Here is a 21,052-nt window from a genome sequence, read left to right as displayed (position 1 = left end):
TTACAATGGGAATCAAGTTTGCCACTCCTTTTGTGTTTTAATTGTATAACCTTATATGGCTAACGCGAGCACCACAGCCTGCTCCTCCTTCTAGCGAAAACCGCCGCACAGCCACCACTCCCCACTCCCTTGGCCAACAGCAGCAAGGGAACAAAAGGGGTTTCTTTCTCTCCCTTCTCCACTGACAGCAGCAAAAAAAGTAGCTCCTCCCGCGGTCAAAATCCAACTAAAATGGCATCACATACAGAAGATGAACAAAGCAATCTCCACTGTGATTTCAAGGACCGAAGCTGCTGGGTTGTTGTATATCTTTTGTAAAGATCCCATTAAATTTGGGATAACAAAAGAACAAAGAAAGCTACGGTAGAGAATGGAAAATAGAGAAGGAAAAGAAGAAAGAAAACATCTTGTTCATCACAGGGGCGTTGCAGCAAGCCTCAGTGTTCAAATCAAAAAAGAAAATGATGTCTTCCTACAGTTAGGAAGGTCCCAGCAAAAGCATAGTTAAAGTGTTGTTCACATAAGGTTCCAATCCCATACAGAAGATATGCCAATTCAAAACTTGGCCCCACAAATTGAAGGAAGACAAAGTGGGATACCCAATTTACTTTGGAGGGAAACATAAGCTAGTCCAAGCCATGCCCATATGCATCCCATCCATACCAAAATACAAGCAGAGTAGATGAAGAAGTGTGGTGATTTAAATCCAATCATGGCAAACAGCTCACAAGGATGTGGAGGTTGTACAAAGCTTCATCATCAACCTTATCAGAACCATCAGTCCCCGTTCAAGCAGAGCCTCAGCCACCAATATTGCCATTGCATAATCAATCCAACGAGCATATTTTTGCTTCAGCCCTTGTACGACGACGTGGGTTCAAACTCGGTTGGTGGCTTATCTAACAAAATCTATCATTTAACCAAAAAAAAGCAAAAACAAAAAAACAAAAAAACAAAAAAACAAAAAAACAAAAAAACAAAAACAAAAAACTGCAAGCAGTGTGGGGGAAGTTTGCTGCAGGGAAATCAAAGACCCCCTCATCCTTTCACACGGTTTATTCAAATGGGCAAACTCCTACGAAAGACTTCCAAATTATGGCAATGTAATCCTGTTTGGACTTAGCAAGTTGTGATAAAGGAGACGTTACATGTTGATAATATAATTCTATATAGTTTGAATACGTGGAAAAGTTAACATCCTATTTTTGTGGAAGCACATTCAGAATGCTTTGAAATAACCACTTAAGGTATTTTACCACTAATCCACTACTCCATTTAAAATGAGAATTGGTGCAACGGAACAATAACCATACTTCCACGATAGATGGAAGTTGGCTGCCATTGCCACTATAATGTAGGAATTCCTTAAGAAGAGGGTTCTATCACCATAAGAACATAAAGGCTTCAAGTGAGTAGAAGATTTCCTTTTGCTGCGATAATGATTGCTCCAAGTAAGTCTCTTTGCCTCAGAGATCGTGATCTAGACAGCATGCTGACATGATTTGGGTTAAGTCTTACAGGCAATACTTCAGCCTGGTCGTACAAATAAATCCTAGCAAAATTTGGAGTGCGACACGATCCATCGGAGGGATATTCATTTGCTTGTGCCCAATTACAAGTAAAATAGAAAAAAATATGGACGAAAAATACCATCCTATGGTTCCTCTCAAACTCAAGGCACCAAGCCAAGTTCAAATATCAAACTCAATCGGTGGTCTATCACCGCAAAGACATCCATTAATATGACTTGATGAAATGGCACAAAGCCGCATCAAATCTCAAATGGCACAAAGTCATGTCAAATCTCAAATGGCACAAAGTCATATCAAATCTGAATGCACGAAGCCATGTCAAGTCTCAAATGGTACAAAACCACATCAAGTCTCAAATGGAACAAAGCCACTTCAAATTCCAAATGGCACGAAGCCGCTCCAAGTGGTTTGTGCCTCTCCTACATGAGCTAAAACTGCACAAGGCATCAAATCCAAACAAATACATTTCGAACTACGCCGGGTTGATTCTGACAAGGATACATAGGCAGTCTAGTACCACATCATAGACACAACGGCAAAGCCCAAATGCAAAATTGAATCCCTGGTTTATTGTAGCCAAATTCACCCAAATCCAAATCAAATCCCTGGTTCATTCGACCAAATTCACTACAAATCCAAAATTGAATCCTTGGTTCATTCACCCAATTTCACCCAAATAAACCAAACACCAATTCCTTTTAGTGGGTCATTCACTCACCAAAAACCCAAAACTCAAATCAAAAGAACTATGAGTGACTTGATCCCTCAAAAGGGTACGTAGGCAATCTACGGCTCTACCTAGATGCCGTCGCAAAATCAAACAAACACCAAAATCCTCAAATTTTGTATTTTTCATGTTAGAATCAAAGGGTATTCCTTTCCAAAAAGAAGGGTCATAATTAATAGGCGCGTAGCCTAGAATGGGTCAAAATAAAATTAATAAAACTCCCTTCGAAAAAATGGGGGTGACATTGTTTCAAGTAAATTATTTGTTTACATACTATCTACAATTTTTACTCAACAAAACCGATGTGCAAGAAAACAGGCACACTACTTGACCATCCAAACTAGCACATATTTATAAGAAGCACAAACCTATACATGAAATCTCCTTGACCATTAGAAATGATAAAAGGACAAACCCAACAGAGTTAAAATCTAAAGGAACATGTAAGATGACATAGGAATCATTTCCTCTCCAACAATATGGAAAATCGACGGCAAACAACTTGGTGTTCGCATCGGGTATAATAATAGAAAATGTCAAAACGTTAGCAACTTGGTTTCGTGGTGTAGTTGGTTATCACGTCAGTCTAACACACTGAAGGTCTCCGGTTCGAACCCGGGCGAAGCCATTTGTTTAATTGTTTTTTTTCTTCCAGTCATTTTAACTAATGCATTTTACTTCTGCCTAGTGTTTTTAAATTTTTCACCAACTGGTTGAGGCAAACCTTGGGCATGCAAAGCACCAGTTTGTCAATTGCAGGAGGAGGTTTAGACCTTGTGCTTATTGTAACTTGTAAGTGGGTACGGTAACAAATTGGGTTCACCAATTTTCAGCTGGAATAGTACTACAACTCCAAGCTCTTATCTTCAATTAAGGTCTAATGGTAGATGATGAATTTCAGACCCTTATTCCACATGGCACATCATGTTGGAATAATAGGGTCTAATTGCTATATTAAATCAAATAGAAAATTAAGAAAAAATTCATGCAATTATATATCAAAATTAATGCATGCACATGAGTAACCAATGTTAATTGAACATGACATAATGGATTAGAAAAACATGGAAATACGGTCGAGGCAAGTGTTAGACACTTTGTCCTTAAGACAAGTTTACGCTGCATACAGTACTCATGGTTGATCGGCGGTTGTCTCCCAAGATACAACAACCACGCCCTTGTATTCCAAATCACAAGGCTCCATAAAACCACGATTGTGTTGAAAACTCTCTCATATGGACTCAATGAGACTCTCTAATATTTAGTGCACTATATGTATCATTAAAAGCTATTTATGTTTATAGGGGACTTTCCTACTTATAGAATTTGAGATACCTCTTTGGAAAGCATGTGACCATTCATGAAGGGTCAAAAGCTACAACTCTTCATTAGGATAGACACATATTTCTACCAAAATGCATCACTTCTAATTTCTATTCAATTAATTAATTTAATATAATAAAAATAATATTAAATTTTCCAACAATCCCTCACATGAATGAAAATTTGACTCAACACTACGCAAATGACAATGCAGACATTAGAGAGAGAATTTAGTAAGAAAAGTACAACTTCGGGATAAGTAGCTTTTGGCTTTGAACCTTCCATAGTAAATTACTATCGGATTTACTTGGCTAATCAGTGAACGCGATGTCTTGAATTGCTTAGCCGTTTGTGTAAACCAAGATAATAGTAATCACACAGTACAGTTCCAAACAACCCGTGGTTGCTTGGTTGTATTCATTTTGATCCTGAACAATTCTCAGTTCCCCATGAGTGCTTTTAGAGAATTAAGCCCTTCAGAAAATTCTCACAGCAACAGCCCCATTCCTCACTCAAGATAGGTGACTTCCCATTAAGAGTATCCTGCAATACCCCACTTGTTATTTCCAAGTATAAGAATCATTAAAAGCAAAGCTTATCCTAAACATACTACAGATAGCACTGTTTCATCATAGGACATGGGTAGGAGATTATGTCCGCAGTGCTCCCATTGAAACATCCACAATTCTGTTGTCCCCTTGAACCTAGATCTTGGGATCTCCAGTCAGCTAGGTTGGGTTGCCATTATGGTGATTCTTAAGACGTAGGCTTTTAACCCATTCCCCTCGATGATACAACTTACTCTCTAGTCAAACCTTTATTTGATTGGATCCACTAGGTTGGTGACTATCACTTATGTTGCGCACCTCCATTTATGAAATTATATTTCATCCGAGAGTAGTTGTTTTTAAAGTAATTCCTCCAAACATGTGTTTGAACTTGATAAGTAATTTGATAACACTCGAGTAAACTCCCCCACATTTAAGGTATTTGCTAGAAGATCTCCAACTTTTTAGTACCTCAAAATTGCAATCATAAGATATAATCGTTATCTGTTTCTAGAAGCAAATTACTTTTACATTCTTTTTAAGTATATTCCATTTTTCAAAATACCTAAGGCACCCCAACAATTATGTTACATTGTGGTTGCTTTTCTTTGTCATCAATAATTCATTCATCATACTTAAAAAAATAGAAAATTATAGATAAATTTCTCTCATCCATCTTCGTAGGCCATTAAGCCTCACTAGCCCTTCTAAGGAGATGTTGGCTACTTATTTTCCCTTAGCCCTATGAACTTACCGAGTCACTTATTTCCTTAATTAGGCATCTAATTATTTGACCAAACATGATCTAAAGTTTCTTCCCTTTGCAGGAATACTTCTTTTGCCGTCACATATGTTTGCAAATGATATTGCCACATGGGAATATTGACTCCAGGCGCAAACCAATGATCAATCCAAGTCTCCACTTCTTAACTATCCTAAAATTAAAGGATTTAAAGCACAGAATTGAGAAATTGAAGAACCCAGAGTCTCAAGGAAGGAGATGAAAAGATAAGCTCAGAATATTCAATCTTTCATTAACCGCCTAAATCTATTACATCAGCTATATATAGTTGCAAAATGTTAGCTTCCTAGCTACGCTATTACAAAGCTTACATTCTAAGCAACCAATACACAAATGACAAGTGTTCGAATATACAATAGACAAGTGGCAGTACCTAACTAATATTGAAATTCCCCCCAAGCTTAACTTGGGGACCAAAGATTAAGATTGGAGCCCAATCGAACAAAGTCTGGACTGAAAACCTTCGGTTAAGAGGTCTGCAGGTTGTTCCTTTGTTAAATATTAATCAAGACAATCCTTCGAAATTTTTAGTCTAAGCACGAGACTCGATTCTGCACAACGCGCGCCATAAATAAGCAACTAAAAATACGCAACAAAGAATTATGAAGGGAAAAAAAAAAAAAAAAAAAAGAGGCGGGGGGATGCAACACGAGGACTTCCCAGGAGGTCACACATCCTAGTACTACTCTCCTCCAAACTCGCTTAACTTCGGAGTTGTGATGGGATCCGGTGCACGTGAGTTGGTATGATCGCATTCCTTAGTCTCTGACTTGTAATTGCACATAACCGTTTCTTTGGCCATGACCCCGTAACCTTTATGCATGTGCAAATCACATCGGCTACGAACGTTTGCACGAAATTCAAAAATATTAATCAATGCCATCCTTCGAAATCAAAAAAAAAAAATAATAAAATAAAATAAAATAAAATTTGAATTAATTGTCTTTCTCATCTATTTCCTTCATCTCCCAAGGAATATTAATCAAGACGATCCCTCAAAATTCCAAAAATAGAATTAATACTCTTTCCCATTCATTTCTTCCATCTCCTAAGCACAACACTCAGTTTTGAACGACGCTAGCCACAAATCAGCAGCTAAAAATACGCAACAAAGAATTATGAAGAAAAAAGAAAAAAAGAAAAAAAAAAAAAAAAAAAAAAACAAGAGGCGGGGTGATGCAACACAAGGACTTCCCAGGAGGTCACCCATCCTAATACTACTGTCACCCAAACTCGCTTATCTTCGGAGTTCTGATGGGATCCAGTGCATGTGAGTTGGTATGATCGCATCCCTTAGTCTATGACTTGTAATTGTACATAATCGTTTCTTTGACCATGAGCCCGTAACCTTTATGCATGTGCAAATCACATCGGCTCTGAACGTTCGCACGAAATTCAAAAATATTAATCAAGACCATCCTTCGAAATTAAAAAAAAAAATTGAATTAATTGTCTTTCTCACCTATTTCTTTCATCTCCTAAGGAATATTAATCTAGATGATCCCTTGAAATTCCAAAAATAGAATTAATAGTCTTTCCCATTCCTTTCTTTCATTTCCTAAGCATGAGACTCGGTTCTGAACGACGCGTGCCACAAATAAACAGCTAAAAATACACAACAAAGAATTATAAAGCAAAAAAAAAAAAAAAAAAAAAAAGAGGTGGGGGAATGCAACACGAGGACTTCCCAAGTGGTCACCCATCCTAGTACTGCTCCCGCCCAAACTCGCTTAACTTCAGAGTTCTGATGGGATCTGGTGCATGTGAGTTAGTATGATCACATCCGCTAATCTATAACTTGTAATTGTACATAATCGTTGCCTTGGCCATGACCCCGTAACCTTTATGCATGTGCAAATCACATCGGCTCCGAACATTCGCACGAAATTCAAAAATATTAATCAACACCATACTTCAAAATTAAAAAAAAATAAAATTGTCTTTCTCATCTATTTCTTTCATCTCCGAAGGCCAATTAATAAAGACGATCCCTCGAAATTCTAAAAATAGAATTAATAGTCTTTCACATTCCTTTCCTTCATCTCCTAAGCACGAGACTCGGTTCTGAACGATACGTGCCACAAATAAGCAACTAAAAATATGCAACAAAGAATTATGAAGGAAAAAAAAAAAAGACGCGGCAGGATACAACACAAGGACTTCCCAGGATGTCACCCATCTTAGTACTACTCTCGCACAAACTTGCTTAACTTCGGAGTTCTCATTAGATCCGGTGCATGTGAGTTGGCATGATTGCATCCGTTAATCTATGACTTGTACTTGTACATAATCGTTGCCTTGGCCATGACCCCGTAACCTTTATGCATGTGCAAATCACATCGGCTCCGAACATTCGCATGAAATTCAAAATATTCATCAAGACCATCCTTCGAAATTAAAAACAAATTGATTGAATTGTCTTTCTCATCAATTTCTTTCATCTCCCAAGGCCAATTAATTAAGACGATTCCTCGAAATTCTAAAAATAGAATTAATAGTCTTTCACATTCCTTTCCTTCATCTCCTAAACACGAGACTCGATTCTGAACGATGCGCGCCACAAATAAGCAACTAAAAATACGCAAGAAAGAATTATGAAGAAAAAGAAAAAGAAAAAAAAAGGAGGCGGGGGGATGCAACATGAGGACTTCTCAGGAGGTCACCCATCCTAGTACTACTCTCGCACACAGTTGCTTAACTTCGGAGTTCTTATGGGATCCGGTGCATGTGAGTTGGTATGATCACATCGCTTAGTCTATGACTTGTAATTGTACATAATCGTTTCTTTTGGCCATGACCCCATAACCTTTATGCATGTGCAAATCACATCGGCTCCGAACATTCACACGAAATTCAAAAATATTGATCAAGACCATCCTTAGAAATTAAAAAAAAAAATCAAATTAACTATCTTTCTCATCTATTTCTTTCATCTCCCGAGGAATATTAACCAAGATGATCCCTCGAAATTCCAAAAATAGAATTAATAGTCTTTCCCATTCCTTTCCTTCATCTCCTAAGCATGAGACTCGGTTCTGAACGATGCGCGCCACAAATAAGCAACTAAAAATACGCAACAAAGAATAATGAAGGAAAAAAAACAGACGAAGGTGGATGCAACCATAGGACTTCCCAAGAGGTCACCCATTCTAGTACTACTCTCGCACAAACCCGCTTAACTTCGGAGTTCTGATGGGATCTGGTGCATATGATTTGGTATGATCGCATCCGTTAGTCTATGACTTGTAGTTGTACAAAATCGTTTCTTTGGCCATGACCCCGTAACCTTTATGCATGTGCAAATAACATCGGTTCCGAATGTTCGCACGAAATTGAAAAATATTGATCAAGGCCATCCTTCGAAATTAAAAAAAAAAGTTGAACTAATTGTCTTTCTCATCTATTTCTTTCTCTGCCAAGGAATATTAATCAAGACGATCCCTCAAAATTCAAAAAATTGAATTAATAGTCTTTCCCATTCCTTTCCATCATCTTTTAAGCATGAGGCTCAGTTCTGAACGATGCGCGCCACAAATAAGCGACTAAAAATACGCAACAAAGAGTAATGAAAAAAAAATAAATAAATAAAAGAGGTGGGGGGACGCAACACGGGGACTGCCCAGGAGGTCACCCATCCTAGTACTACAATCACTTGAACTCGTTTATCTTCGGAGTTCTGATGGGATCCGGCGCATGTGAGTTGCTATGAATGCATCCGTTAGTCTATGACTTGTAATCGTATCTGTTAGTCTACAACTTGTAATTGTACATAATCGTTTTTTTGGCCATGGCCCCGTAACCTTACTCAAGTGCAAATCACATCGGCTTTGAACGTTCGGACGAAATAAAAAAATATTAATCAAGACCATCTGTCGAAATTAAAAAAAAAAATTGAATTAACTGTCTTTCTGATCTACTTTTTCATCTCCCAAGGAATATTAGTCAGACGATCCCTTATAATTCCAAAAACAGAATTAATAGTCTTTCCGATTCCTTTCTTTCATCTGCTAAGCATGAAACTCGATTCTGAAAGACGCGCGCCACAAATAAGCAACTAAAAATATGCAACAAAGAATTATGAAGGAAAAAAAAATAACGGAGGGGATGCAACACGAGGACTTCCCAAGAGGTCACCCATCCTACTACTACTCTCGCCCAAACTCTCTTAACTTCGGAATTCTGATGGGATCCGGTACATGTGAGTTGGTATGATCGTATCTGTTAGTCTATGACTTGTAATTGTACATAATCGTTTCTTTGGCCATTACCTCGTAACCTTACTTATGTGCAAATCACATCGGCTCTGAACGTTCACGCGAAATTCAAAAATATTAATCAAGACCATCCTTCGAAATTAAAAAACGAAAATTTGAATTAATTGTCTTTCTTATCTATTTCTTTCATCACCCAAGGAATATTAATCAGGATGATCCCTTGGAATTCCAAAAATAGAATTAATAGTCTTTCCCATTCCTTTCTTTCATCTCCTAAGCACGAGACTCGGTTCTGAACGACGCGCGCCACATTTAAGCAACTAAAAATACGCAACAAAATATTATGAAGAAAAAAAAAAAAAAAATAGCCGAAGGGATGCAACACGAGTAATTCCCAGGAGGTCACCCATCCTAGTACTACCTTCACCCAAACTTGCTGAACTTTGGAGTTCTGATGGGATTCGGTGCATGTGAGTTGGTATGATTGCATCCGTTAGTCTATGACTTGTAATTGTACATAATTGTTTCTTTCGCCATGACCCCGTAACCTTACTCATGTGCAAATCACATCGGCTCTGAATGTTTGCACGAAATTCAAAATTATTAATCAAGACCATCCTTCGAAATTAAAAAAAAAATTGAATTAATTTTCTTTCTCATCTATTTCTTTCATCTCCCAAGGAATATTAATCAAGATGATCCCTCGTTATTCTAAAAATAGAATTAATTGTCTTTCCCATTCCTTTCTTTCATCTCCTAAGCACGAGACTCGGTTCTGGATGACGCGCACCACAAATAAGCAACAAAATATACGCAACAAAGAATTATGAAGGAAAAAAAAAGAGCCGATAGGATGCAACACGAGGACTTCCTAAGAGGTCACCCATCCTAGTACTACTCTCGCCCAAACTTGCTTAACTTCGGAGTTCTGATGGGAACCGATGCATGTGAGTTGGTATGATCACATTCGTTAGTCTATGACTTGTAAATGTACATAATCGTTTCTTTGACCATGACCCTGTAGCCCTACTCATGTGCAAATCACATCGGCTCTGAACGTTCGCAAGAAATTAAAAAATAATAATCATGACCATCCTTCGAAATTAAAAAAAAAAAAAGTGATTGAATTAATTGTCTTTCTCATCTATTTCTTTCATCTCCCAAGGAATATTAATCAAGATGATCTCAGAATTCCAAAAATAGAATTAATAGTATTTCCCATTCCCTTTTTTCATCTCCTAAGCACGAGACTCGGTTCTGAACGACGTGTGGCACAAATAAGCAACTAAAAATATGCAACAAAGAATTATGAAGAAAAAAAAAAAGGCGAGGGGAAGCAACACGAGGACTTCCCATGGGGTCACCCATCCTATTACTACACCCGCCCAAACTCGCTTAACTTCGGAGTTCTGATGGGATCCGGTGCAAGTGAGTTGGTATGATCACATCCTTTAATCTATGACTTGTAATTGTACATAACGGTTTCTTTAGCCATGACCTTGTAACCTTACTCAAGTGTAAATCACATCGGCTCTGAACGTTCGCATGAAATTCAAAAGTATTAATCAAGACCATACTTTGAAATTAAAAAAAAAAAAAATTAATTGCCTTTCTCATCTATTTCTTTCATCTCCCGAGGAATATTAATCAGGATGATCCCTTGGAATTCCAAAAGTAGAATTAATAGTCTTTCCCATTCCTTTCTTTCATCCTCTAAGCACGAGACTTGATTCTGAACAACGCGCGCCACAAATAAGCAACTAAAAATACGCAACAAAGAATTATGAAGGAAAAAAAATAATGCGAAAGGATGCAACACGAGGAATTCCTAGGAGGTCACCCATCCTTGTACTACTCTCGCTCAAACTTACTTAACTTTAGAATTCTGATGGGATCCGGTGCATGTGAGTTGGTATAATCGTACCCGTTAATCTATGACTTCTAATTGTACATAATCGTTTGTTTGGCCAGGACCATGTAACCTTACTCAAGTGCAAATCACATCGGCTCTGAACGTTCGCACGAAATTCAAAAATATTAATCAAGACCATCCTGCGAAATTAAAAAAAAGAAAATTGAAATAATTGTCCTTCTCATCTCCCAATCTTTCATCTCCCAAGGAATATTAATCAAGATGATCCCTCGGAATTCCAAAAATAGAATTAATAGTCTTTCCCATTCTTTCTTTCATCTCCTAAGCACGACACTCGGTTTTGAACGACGCGCTGCATAAATAAGCAACTAAAAATACGCAACAAAGAATAATGAAGAAAAAAAAAGCCAAGGGGATGCAACACGAGGACTTCCCAGGAGGTCACCCATCCTAGTACTACTCTCGCCCAAACTCGCTAACTTCGAAGTTCTGATGGGATCCGGTGCATGTGAGTTGCTATGATCGCATCCCTTAGTCTATGACTTGTAATTGTACATAATCGTTTCTTCGGCCTTGACCCCGTAACCTTACTCATGTGCAAATCTCATCGGCTCTTAACGTTCCCACGAAATTCAAAAATATTAATCAAGACTATCCTTCGAAATTAAAAAAAAAATAAATTGAATTAATTGTCTTTCTCATCTATATCTTTCATCTCCCATGGATTATTACTCAAGATGATCCCTCGGAATTCCAAAAATAGAATTAATAGTCTTTCCCATTCTTTCTTTCATCTCCTAAGCACGACACTCAGTTTTGAACGACGCGCTGCATAAATAAGCAACTAAAAATATGCAACAAAGAATAATGAAGAAAAAAAAAGCCGATGGGATGCAACACGAGGACTTCCCAGGAGGTCACCCATCCTAGTACTACTCTCGCCCAAACTCGCTAACTTCGAAGTTCTGATGGGATCCGGTGCATGTGAGTTGCTATGATCGCATCCCTTAGTCTATGACTTGTAATTGTACATAATCGTTTCTTCGGCCTTGACCCCGAAACCTTACTCATGTGCAAATCTCATCGGCTCTAAACGTTCCCACGAAATTCAAAAATATTAATCAAGACTATCCTACGAAATTAAAAAAAAAATAAATTGAATTAATTGTCTTTCTCATCTATTTCTTTCATCTCCCATGGATTATTACTCAAGATGATCCCTCGGAATTCCAAAAATAGAATTAATAGTCCTTCCCATTCCTTTCTTTCATCTCCTAAGCACGAGACTCGGTTCTGAACGACTCGTGCCACAAATAACCAACTAAATATACGCAACAAAGAATTATGAAAGGAAAAAAAAAAAAAAAAAAGGCCGAGGGGATGCAACATGATGACTTCCCAGGAGGTCATCCGCCTAGTACTACTTTTGCCCAAACTAGCTTAACTTCGGAGTTCTGAGGGGATTCGGTGCATTTGAGTTGGTATGAACGCATCCGTTAGTCTATAACTTGCAATTGTATAAAATCGTTTCTTTGGCCATGACCCCGTAACCTTACTCATGTGCAAATCACATCGGCTCTTAACTTTCGCACCAAATTCAAAAATATTAAGCAAGACCATCCTTCGAAATTAAAAAAAAAAAAAAATTGAATTAATTTCCTTTCTCATCTATATCTTTCATCTCCCAAGGAATATTAATCAAGATGATCCCTCAGAATTCCAAGAATAGAATTAATATTCTTTCCCATTCCTTTCTTTCGTCTCCGACGCGCGAGACTCGGTTCTGAACTACGGATGCCACAAATAAGAAACTAAAAATACGCAACAAAGAATTATGAAGGAAAAAAAAAAAAGACGAGGGGATGCAACATGAGGACTTCCCAGGAGGTCACCTATCCTAGTACTACTCTTGCCCAAACTCCCTTAACTTCGAAGTTCTGATGGGATCCGGTGCATGTGAGTTGGTATGATCGTATTTGTTAGTCTACGACTTGTAATTGTACATAATCGTTTCTTTGGCCATGACCCCGTAACCTTACTCAAGTCCAAATCACATCGGCTCTGAACGTTTGGACGAAATTTAAAAATATTAATCAAGACCATCTGTTGAAATTTAAAAAAAAAAAAAATTGAATTAACTGTCTTTCTGATCTATTTTTTTATCTCCCAAGGAATATTAATCAGACGATCCCTCAAAATTCCAAAAATAGAATTAATAGTCTTTCCAATTCCTCTCTTTCATCTGCTAAGCACGAGACTCGATTCTGAACGACGCTTGCCACAAATAAGCAACTAAAAATACACAACAAAGAATTATGAAGAAAGAAAAAAAAACAAACGGAGGGTATGCAACATGAGGACTTCCCAGGAGGTCACCCATCCTAGTACTACTCTTGCCCAAACTCTCTTAACTATGGAATTCTGATGGGATCTGGTACATGTGAGTTGGTATCATCGTATCCATTAGTCTATGACTTGTAATTGTACATAATCGTTTCTTTGGCCATTACCCCGTAACCTTACTTATGTGCAAATCACGTCAGCTCTGAACGTTTGCACGAAATTCAAAAATATTAATCAAGACCATCCTTCGAAATTTAAAAAAAAAAATTGAATTAATTGTCTTTCTTATCTATTTCTTTCATCTCCCAAGGAATATTAATCAGGATGATCCCTTGGAATTCCAAAAATAGAATCAATAGTCTTTCCCATTCCTTTGTTTCATCTCCTAAGCACGAGACTCGGTTCTGAACGACGCACGCCACATTTAAGCAACTAAAAATACGCAACAAAATATTATGAAGAAAATAAAAAAATAAAAAAAAAAGAGCCGAGGGGATGCAACACGAGTACTTCCCAGGAAGTCACCAATCCTACTACTACCCTCACCCAAACTTGCTTAACTTTGGCGTTCTGATAGGATCCGGTGCATGTGAATTGGTATGATCGCATCCGTTAGTCTATGACTTGTAATTGTACATAATCGTTTCTTTGGCCATGACCCCGTAACCTTACTCATGTGCAAATCGCATCGGCTCTGAACGTTCGCACAAAATTCAAAAATATTAATCAAAACCATCCTTGAAAATTAAAAAAAAATATTGAATTAATTGTCTTTCTCATCTATTTATTTCATCTTCCAAGGAATATTAATCAAGATGATCCATCGGAATTCCAAAAATAGAATTAATAGTCTTTCCCATTCATTTCTTTCTTATCCTAAGCACGAGACTCGGTTTTGAACGACGCGTGCCACAAATAAGCAACTAAAAATACGCAACAAAGAATTATGAAGAAAAAAAAAGAGCCGAGGGGATGCAAGACGAGGACTTCCCAGGAAGTCACCGATCCTAGTGCTACTATCGCCCAAACTCGCTTAACTTTGGAGTTCTGATGGGATTTGGTGCATATGAGTTGGTATGATCACATCCGTTAGCCTATGACTTGTAATTGTACATAATCATTTCTTTGGCCATGACCTCGTAACCTTACTCATGTGCACATCACGTCGGCTCTGAACGTTCGCACGAAATTCAAAAATATTAATCAAGACCATCCTTCGAAATTAAGAAAAAAATATTGAATTAATTGTCTTTCTCAACTATTTGTTTCATCTCCCAAGGAATGTTAATCAAGATGATCCCTCGGAATTTCTAAAATAGAATTAATAGTCTTTCCCATTCCTTTATTTCATCTCCTAAGCACGAGACTTGGTTCTGAACGACGCACACCACAAATAAGCAACTAAAAATACACAACAAAGAATTATGAAGAAAAATAAAATAAAAAAAGGGCTGAGGAGATGCAACATGAGGACTTCCCAGGAGGTCACCCATCCTAATACTACTCTTCCCTAAACACGCTTAACTTCGGAGTTTTGATGGGATCCGTTGCATGTGAGTTTCTATGATCGCATCTATTAGTCAATGACTTGTAATTGTACATAATCGTTTCTTTGGCCTTGACCCCGAAACCTTACTCATGTGCAAATCATGTCAGCTCTGAACGTTCGCACGAAATTCAAAAATATTAATCAAGACCATTCTTTGAAATTAAAAAAAAAAAAAAAATACTGAATTCATTGTCTTTCTCGTCTATCTCTTTCATCTCCCAAGGAATATTAATCAAGATGATCCCTTAGAATTCCACAAATAGAATTAATAGTGTTTCCCATTTGTTTCTTTCATCTCCTAAGCACGAGACTCGGTTCTGAACGACGCGCGCCACAAATAAGCAATAAAAATACGCAACAAAGAATTATGAAGGAAAAAAAAAAAGCCGAAGGGATACAACACAAGGACTTCCCAGGAGGTCACCTATCCTATTACTACTCTCATCCAAACTCGCTTAACTTTGGAGTTCTGGTGAGATCCGATGCATGTGAGTTGGTATGATCCCATCCGTTAGTCCATCACTTGTAATTGTAAATAATCGTTTCTTTGGCCAGGACCCCGTAACCTTACTCATGTGCAAATCACATCGGCTCTGAACGTTCGCACGAAATTCAAAAATATTAATCAAGTTCTTCCTTCGAAATTAAAAAAAAAAATTGAATTAATTGTCTTTCTCATCTATTTCTTTCATCTCCCAAGGAATATTAATCAAGATGATCCCTCAGAATTCCAAAAATAGAATTAATAGTCCTTCCCGTTCCTTTCATTCATCCCCGAAGCACGAGATTCAGTTCTAAACGACGCGCGCCACAAATAAGCAACTAAAAATACGCAACAAAGATTTATGAAGAAAAAAATTTGTTGGCTATCTTTGATCTTTCATCTTCCCGCAAAGTACTGCAAAGCTGAGATATCTTTGATCTTGTCGATTTATTGACAAATTGTTGGCTATCTTTTCGGTTATAGTGGTTTTCCTTATATGTCGACCCATGAAAGTTAATTTAGGTTGGGTTGTTGACAATGAATAATGTTTCTGACAATTGAACTATTGTCTCACCTTACCTTTGCTTTACACCTTCCGATGACTTTGATCATTTTGGAAATCCATGATTACGTGTTCTTTAGGTGTTTTGACTATGTAGATGCAGTATGATGGAGTATCACTTATATTTCCCAATGATTAGAATCGTTCGAAATGAACCATCTATACATGACTTGGAGTTAACAGTCATCATCTTTATTCGAAAGCTGGATGACACTGATCTGTGGAGAAATGTGTTCAAAATCTTCACCAACCTCACAAATTTCTCGAGTACCCTTTCGATGGGAAAGTGCAAAATTTCTGGCAACGATGAATGGAAGAACTAAACCACTGTTTACAATTGCACTATCGTGTATTATTCCGATTGTGCAAATGTATTTACTGTCACAGCAACAAAAGACAGATCTATTCTTGAATGTCTTTAGTTGTCTTATCCCATTCTAATCGGAATTTGCGAGTATCGATTTGATGATACTTACAAATGATCAAGAATTGTTCAAGTCATTATAATCACTTCTTATGTCTGAGTAGAGATAGGAAAATATCGCCATACGCTCCTAGTACGAGTTTCTTGTATATGTGGAGATTTTGGTGATGTATGGTGATTATCGATTGATGTGACAAGTCAATTCACTTTCTATTGGTTCAAAAGGACAACATTTTCACCTCTTGGTGTTGGAAGATATTCTAGTTAACCTTGGGACAATTACTTTTGGTCCCTGTTAGCACTAATATTTTCAAACGTACTGGTGTTCATGCTGGATCTTCAAGTGGAAGACCGACTCGCGATAAAGTCCTTTTTGAATGTAGATCTTTAGCAAGGTCTTTTTCCAGCCTTAGAACTTTATTACCAAATGCCAATTCCCAGACTTTCCTTTCAATGTTGTACTCATCATTTGGGTGAGTATAAGCTTGCGACTATGAGTTGTCATATCCTAGGAGTAGCTGAACTCCCAAAAGCAATAACAAATCCTCCTTAAATCAATGAACTACTTCACTTGACTAGTTCCTTCCCAATCCATGAAAGTTTACTACTCGAACGGGCTCTAACCCATAATCAGCCTACGGTGACACTACTAATTAACGATGCTATCCGATATCCAGAGACTATTGACCAGCATTCGGTGGTATGATTTCTGATACCGGACACATGTGCTAGTATCTGGGAGTGATACTTTTATTCCAGAATGCCGGTTCACAGTTTTAGGGTAACAAACAATATTAAAATATCCTAAGCGTATTAATTAGCGGCGCCATTGATAAACTGATCAACAGTGGCTACTTGAGCCTAATAGACAAGGATCATGGAAGCTTAGGAACAAGCTTTGTATTAGGATAGTAAACTCATGGTTGTTTTTACCTTATCACCTACCTAGGTAAACGAAACCTCTTCAACTAGCCACCTCTTGATCACTTCCACAGGTAGATAGTAGAATCAAAATACAGGATAATATCTCACTGTTAGAGTGATTTGAGTGTCAAGGAAACTGTGAAGACCTTTTAATTCGTGTCGTGGAGTTGATTAGTAGTATTGTACGTTTCGATGACGTATACCTTTGGCGTCATATTCCAAAATCTTAGTTGGGATATCACCAAATTGTGAAGTGAGGTACATCATCGACCCACTTCCTAGTATTACACCAATTTTCCTTGCTTCATATTGAACGTTTCTGACGTCATTTAGAAACTCGGTTACAAAGTTTACCAATTAGGAATTTACCCAACCAGGGACTAAACACTTTATCTTAGGAACCTCAAATTTATCCATAAAACGAAAGGTTGAACCTTAGAGTCATACCTAGACTTCAACAACTCAGTCGGTTGACGACTAAAACCGTTAGTCCTACTTCGAGTTTTCTCCGATTAATTTTTGGAAACCGAGAGTTCTTTCATAGCCTGATGAAATTCAGAGTAGTCTTACCAACGACTCTCTCCTCAAATTCAACCTTATACCATTCTCTCGAGTAATCATTGTTAAGTTAGTATTTTGTTGGAAGATGTGACCTTAGTAAACGATATTCTTATCTTTTTCCAAAAAGGGTTTAGCGAAATTTTGTTGGAAGATGTGACCTCAGTAAACGATATTCTTATCTTTTTCCAAAAAGGGTTTAGCGAAAGAAGGTTGAAATTCTTGCAAAGTACTGCGAAGCTAAGATATCTTTGATCTTGTCAATTTATCGATAAATTCTTGGCTATCTTTTCGGCTATAGTGTTTTTCCTTACTTGTCGACCCAGGGAAGTTAATTTAGGTTGGGTTGTTGACAATGAATAAAGTTTCTGACAACTGAACTGTTGTCTCACCTTACCTTTGCTTTACACCTTCCGATGACTTTGATCATTTTGGAAATCCATGATTACGTGTTCTTTTGGTGTTTTGACTGTGTAGATGCAGTATGATGGAGTATCACTTATATTTCCCAATGATTAGAATCGTTTGAAACGAAGCATCTATACATGACTTGGAGTCAACAATCATCATTTTTATTCGAAAGCTAGATGACACTTATCCATGGAGAAACGTGTTCAAAATCTTCACCAACCTCACAAATTTCTCGAGTACCCTTTCACTGGGAAAGAGTTAAACTTCTGACAACGATGAATGGAAGAACTAAACCGCTGCCTACGATTGCACTATTGTGTATTATCCCAGTTGTGCAAACGTATTTACTGCTACAGCAACAAAAGACATATCTATTCTTGAATGTCTTTAGTTGTCTTATCCCATTCTAATCGGGATTTGCAAGTATCGATTTGACGATACTTACAAATGATCAAGAATTGTTCAAGTCGTTATAATCACTTCTTATGTCTGAGTAGAGATAGGAAAATATTGCCATACGCTCCTAGTATGAGTTTCTTGCATATATGGAGACTTTGGTGATGTATGGTGATTATCGATTGATGTGACAAGTCAATTCGTTTTCTATTGGTTCAAAAGGACAACACTTTCACCTCTTGGTGCTGGAAGGTATTCTAGTTAACCTTGGGTACGTGTTTACCCTACTATTGCCTTGAAGCGGAAGCACTATCTAGAAGAACTGTAGACGTTGGAAGTGCAGTCATGACCATTAATTACTTAATCACGCAGTAAACGCTAGGTTGAATGAATCTTTATTGTGGTGATTGAATATCTCGTAAACTACCGTTGTAGTTGATGCTATAAATCCAATCTAGTTATCTCGTGCTCTAGATTTGATGGACTTGCTTTGATCCTCAAATTCTCGAGTATTCTTCTAGGCTTCTCAATGTAGTTACTTTCTCACTAAGTTCGAGAGAATTCACTATGAATTTCTTGCTAAGGCGTTGCAAACTACGTTGGCTCGACTACATGACAGGTATGTCACTATTATATCTTATCAGGATACATGTTTTATTTCCAAGTGTTTGGGAAACCTTCTTGAAGGTCACGTGTAGTAAATTGTAATTGACTATATATTTCCCTCATGCTAACAACCAGTCTAAACGGACTATCTAGACTTTCTTGGTGTGTTATGTTTATTTGCTTTATAGTTGTAGCATGATCGTATTTGATACTTATCTTCACTAGAAATGCTTGTAACTATAGTTACAAAATTGTTGGTCTTTGTTGTGACGCTATGGAGATTTGGAATGGAGATTCTTTGCTTAGCACTTGCTTGACTGAGGATTTTTACAAACAAGTGTTCAATTGTGAGAGTGCACATTATAGAAATGTTATCTTATTGTTGTTGTTATCTAAGGGGGGTAAGTGCGTGAGCACGGTAGAGACTTTATCCGATGTTGTTTGTGTATTTCCCAATGAGGGGCATGATGGTAATATTGGACCCTCGGGAATTTGTTACTTGCTTATCATGACAACAGTGAGTGGTCGATATCGCGGACTGCAGACCGTAATATCATGGACTTATTCGTTGGATTAGTTAACCAAGTAAATAGGTAGATTCTTTTACGTTAGTGCTTACTTAGAACTTATGTGTTTGTTGTATTTACCTATTTATTACTTGGGCTCGACCCATGGATATTATGTACTTACTTCCAGAGTACGCAACACTCAGGAACGTAGTTGAAAATGTTATTTTCAGTTTTAAGTATTAGTACAACTACTCTAACCTTATGTTGCTAATTATGTGTATTTTTTTACTTGACGTTAGTACATACAAATATTTTTGACTCTTTGTTTTTGAGAAAACTATTATATTACAGTATTGTATTGGAGAAGAAAGAGAGTATGAATTGGAGGCATGAACAAGGAATAATGCACTCTGAATCGCGACGGAGCGGCATTTTCCCTTTTTGTACAACCACTCTAACTTGATTTCTTCATTAGTACATATATTTTATTCTTCCCTATCTTTGAGTTTTGTGTATCAAATGATTTTAAATTTCCGAGATGAAATTTTCTTAAGGGGGGTAGATTGTGACAAACCGCCTCTAATTTTACGTTTTTATTAATTTTAAAAGCGTGAATTTACAAAAATGCCCTAGAGGTAAGGACTTTGACTTTCGTTGACCATCGTCTAGAGGGGCGTAGGACTTATCCTTCTAGCGTATTCTCGTAGTACTCGTTGGTACAAATGCATAGGCGAAAGCCGTTTGTGAGTCCGGATTATAACGGTATAGTTACAGACGTTTGAAATTGGTTATTCAAAGTTTAGTTTTAATTAAATTAAATTCCCACCTTGTGGGACAAGGCCCAATCAGCCTTCAGATAAGGGAATGGTGGACCAATTAAATTAAAGGGACAAGGAACCAGTTAGAAGAAAGGGAGAGGGCAGCAACCAATCAGGAAAAAGAAGGATTTCTCCCTTCCATTCCTGTCAACCTTTCAACCCGTGCAACCCGTGCAACCCAGTTGAACCTCCCATTTTCCAAGGCCAATTTCGGCCAACTCCGGTGGAGTTTTTTGACGCCACCACCACCATATTGAAGCTTTCATTCCCCTCTACAAAACCCACCCAAGAACCACCTTGATTGACCACGATATATGGCGGTTTGAGGCCACGAAAGTCGACGAAAATCAACAGTGCTCTGGCCACTCTTTTCAATGTTCCAGCGAATCGGCAAAGCAATGGCCGATGCCACCACTTGGGCTTTGTAGCCCATCATCCCTGGAGCAAAT

At 37.7% G+C, this 21,052-nt stretch overlaps 8 non-coding genes and 14 pseudogenes across 8 annotated transcripts; 1 reads left to right on the top strand and 21 right to left on the bottom strand.

Moving 5' to 3' along the window:
- The first annotated feature begins 2,813 nt into the window (after nt 1-2,813).
- Nucleotides 2,814-2,887, top strand: TRNAV-AAC (transfer RNA valine (anticodon AAC)). The gene has a single exon. It is a non-coding gene; the product is annotated as a tRNA-Val (tRNA).
- A 2,683-nt stretch (nt 2,888-5,570) lies between these two features.
- Nucleotides 5,571-5,689, bottom strand: LOC137723961 (5S ribosomal RNA; annotated as a pseudogene).
- A 416-nt stretch (nt 5,690-6,105) lies between these two features.
- LOC137723955 (5S ribosomal RNA) lies at nt 6,106-6,224 on the bottom strand. The gene has a single exon (XR_011067103.1). It is a non-coding gene; the product is annotated as a 5S ribosomal RNA (ribosomal RNA).
- A 374-nt stretch (nt 6,225-6,598) lies between these two features.
- LOC137723919 (5S ribosomal RNA) lies at nt 6,599-6,717 on the bottom strand. The gene has a single exon (XR_011067070.1). It is a non-coding gene; the product is annotated as a 5S ribosomal RNA (ribosomal RNA).
- A 357-nt stretch (nt 6,718-7,074) lies between these two features.
- LOC137723974 (5S ribosomal RNA) lies at nt 7,075-7,193 on the bottom strand (annotated as a pseudogene).
- A 369-nt stretch (nt 7,194-7,562) lies between these two features.
- On the bottom strand, nt 7,563-7,681 carry LOC137723962 (5S ribosomal RNA; annotated as a pseudogene).
- A 362-nt stretch (nt 7,682-8,043) lies between these two features.
- LOC137723959 (5S ribosomal RNA) lies at nt 8,044-8,162 on the bottom strand (annotated as a pseudogene).
- Nucleotides 8,163-8,530: 368 nt separating this feature from the next.
- LOC137723980 (5S ribosomal RNA) lies at nt 8,531-8,649 on the bottom strand (annotated as a pseudogene).
- A 384-nt stretch (nt 8,650-9,033) lies between these two features.
- Nucleotides 9,034-9,152, bottom strand: LOC137723945 (5S ribosomal RNA). The gene has a single exon (XR_011067094.1). It is a non-coding gene; the product is annotated as a 5S ribosomal RNA (ribosomal RNA).
- Nucleotides 9,153-9,519: 367 nt separating this feature from the next.
- Nucleotides 9,520-9,638, bottom strand: LOC137723958 (5S ribosomal RNA; annotated as a pseudogene).
- A 358-nt stretch (nt 9,639-9,996) lies between these two features.
- On the bottom strand, nt 9,997-10,115 carry LOC137723950 (5S ribosomal RNA). Its single transcript, XR_011067098.1, has one exon. It is a non-coding gene; the product is annotated as a 5S ribosomal RNA (ribosomal RNA).
- A 362-nt stretch (nt 10,116-10,477) lies between these two features.
- LOC137723935 (5S ribosomal RNA) lies at nt 10,478-10,596 on the bottom strand. The gene has a single exon (XR_011067084.1). It is a non-coding gene; the product is annotated as a 5S ribosomal RNA (ribosomal RNA).
- A 357-nt stretch (nt 10,597-10,953) lies between these two features.
- On the bottom strand, nt 10,954-11,072 carry LOC137723969 (5S ribosomal RNA; annotated as a pseudogene).
- A 359-nt stretch (nt 11,073-11,431) lies between these two features.
- Nucleotides 11,432-11,549, bottom strand: LOC137723943 (5S ribosomal RNA). Its single transcript, XR_011067092.1, has one exon. It is a non-coding gene; the product is annotated as a 5S ribosomal RNA (ribosomal RNA).
- Nucleotides 11,550-11,907: 358 nt separating this feature from the next.
- On the bottom strand, nt 11,908-12,025 carry LOC137723941 (5S ribosomal RNA). Its single transcript, XR_011067090.1, has one exon. It is a non-coding gene; the product is annotated as a 5S ribosomal RNA (ribosomal RNA).
- A 371-nt stretch (nt 12,026-12,396) lies between these two features.
- Nucleotides 12,397-12,514, bottom strand: LOC137723978 (5S ribosomal RNA; annotated as a pseudogene).
- A 364-nt stretch (nt 12,515-12,878) lies between these two features.
- Nucleotides 12,879-12,997, bottom strand: LOC137723960 (5S ribosomal RNA; annotated as a pseudogene).
- Nucleotides 12,998-13,362: 365 nt separating this feature from the next.
- On the bottom strand, nt 13,363-13,481 carry LOC137723970 (5S ribosomal RNA; annotated as a pseudogene).
- Nucleotides 13,482-13,854: 373 nt separating this feature from the next.
- On the bottom strand, nt 13,855-13,973 carry LOC137723968 (5S ribosomal RNA; annotated as a pseudogene).
- A 358-nt stretch (nt 13,974-14,331) lies between these two features.
- On the bottom strand, nt 14,332-14,450 carry LOC137723972 (5S ribosomal RNA; annotated as a pseudogene).
- Nucleotides 14,451-14,818: 368 nt separating this feature from the next.
- On the bottom strand, nt 14,819-14,937 carry LOC137723976 (5S ribosomal RNA; annotated as a pseudogene).
- A 365-nt stretch (nt 14,938-15,302) lies between these two features.
- LOC137723975 (5S ribosomal RNA) lies at nt 15,303-15,421 on the bottom strand (annotated as a pseudogene).
- Between the last annotated feature and the right edge of the window lie 5,631 nt (nt 15,422-21,052).

This window comes from Pyrus communis, chromosome 17 (genome assembly GCF_963583255.1).
Source record: "Pyrus communis chromosome 17, drPyrComm1.1, whole genome shotgun sequence".
Lineage (NCBI taxonomy): Eukaryota > Viridiplantae > Streptophyta > Magnoliopsida > Rosales > Rosaceae > Pyrus > Pyrus communis.
The sequence above is the reverse complement of the archived record's forward strand: the minus strand, read 5'-3'. Positions and strand labels throughout refer to the sequence as shown.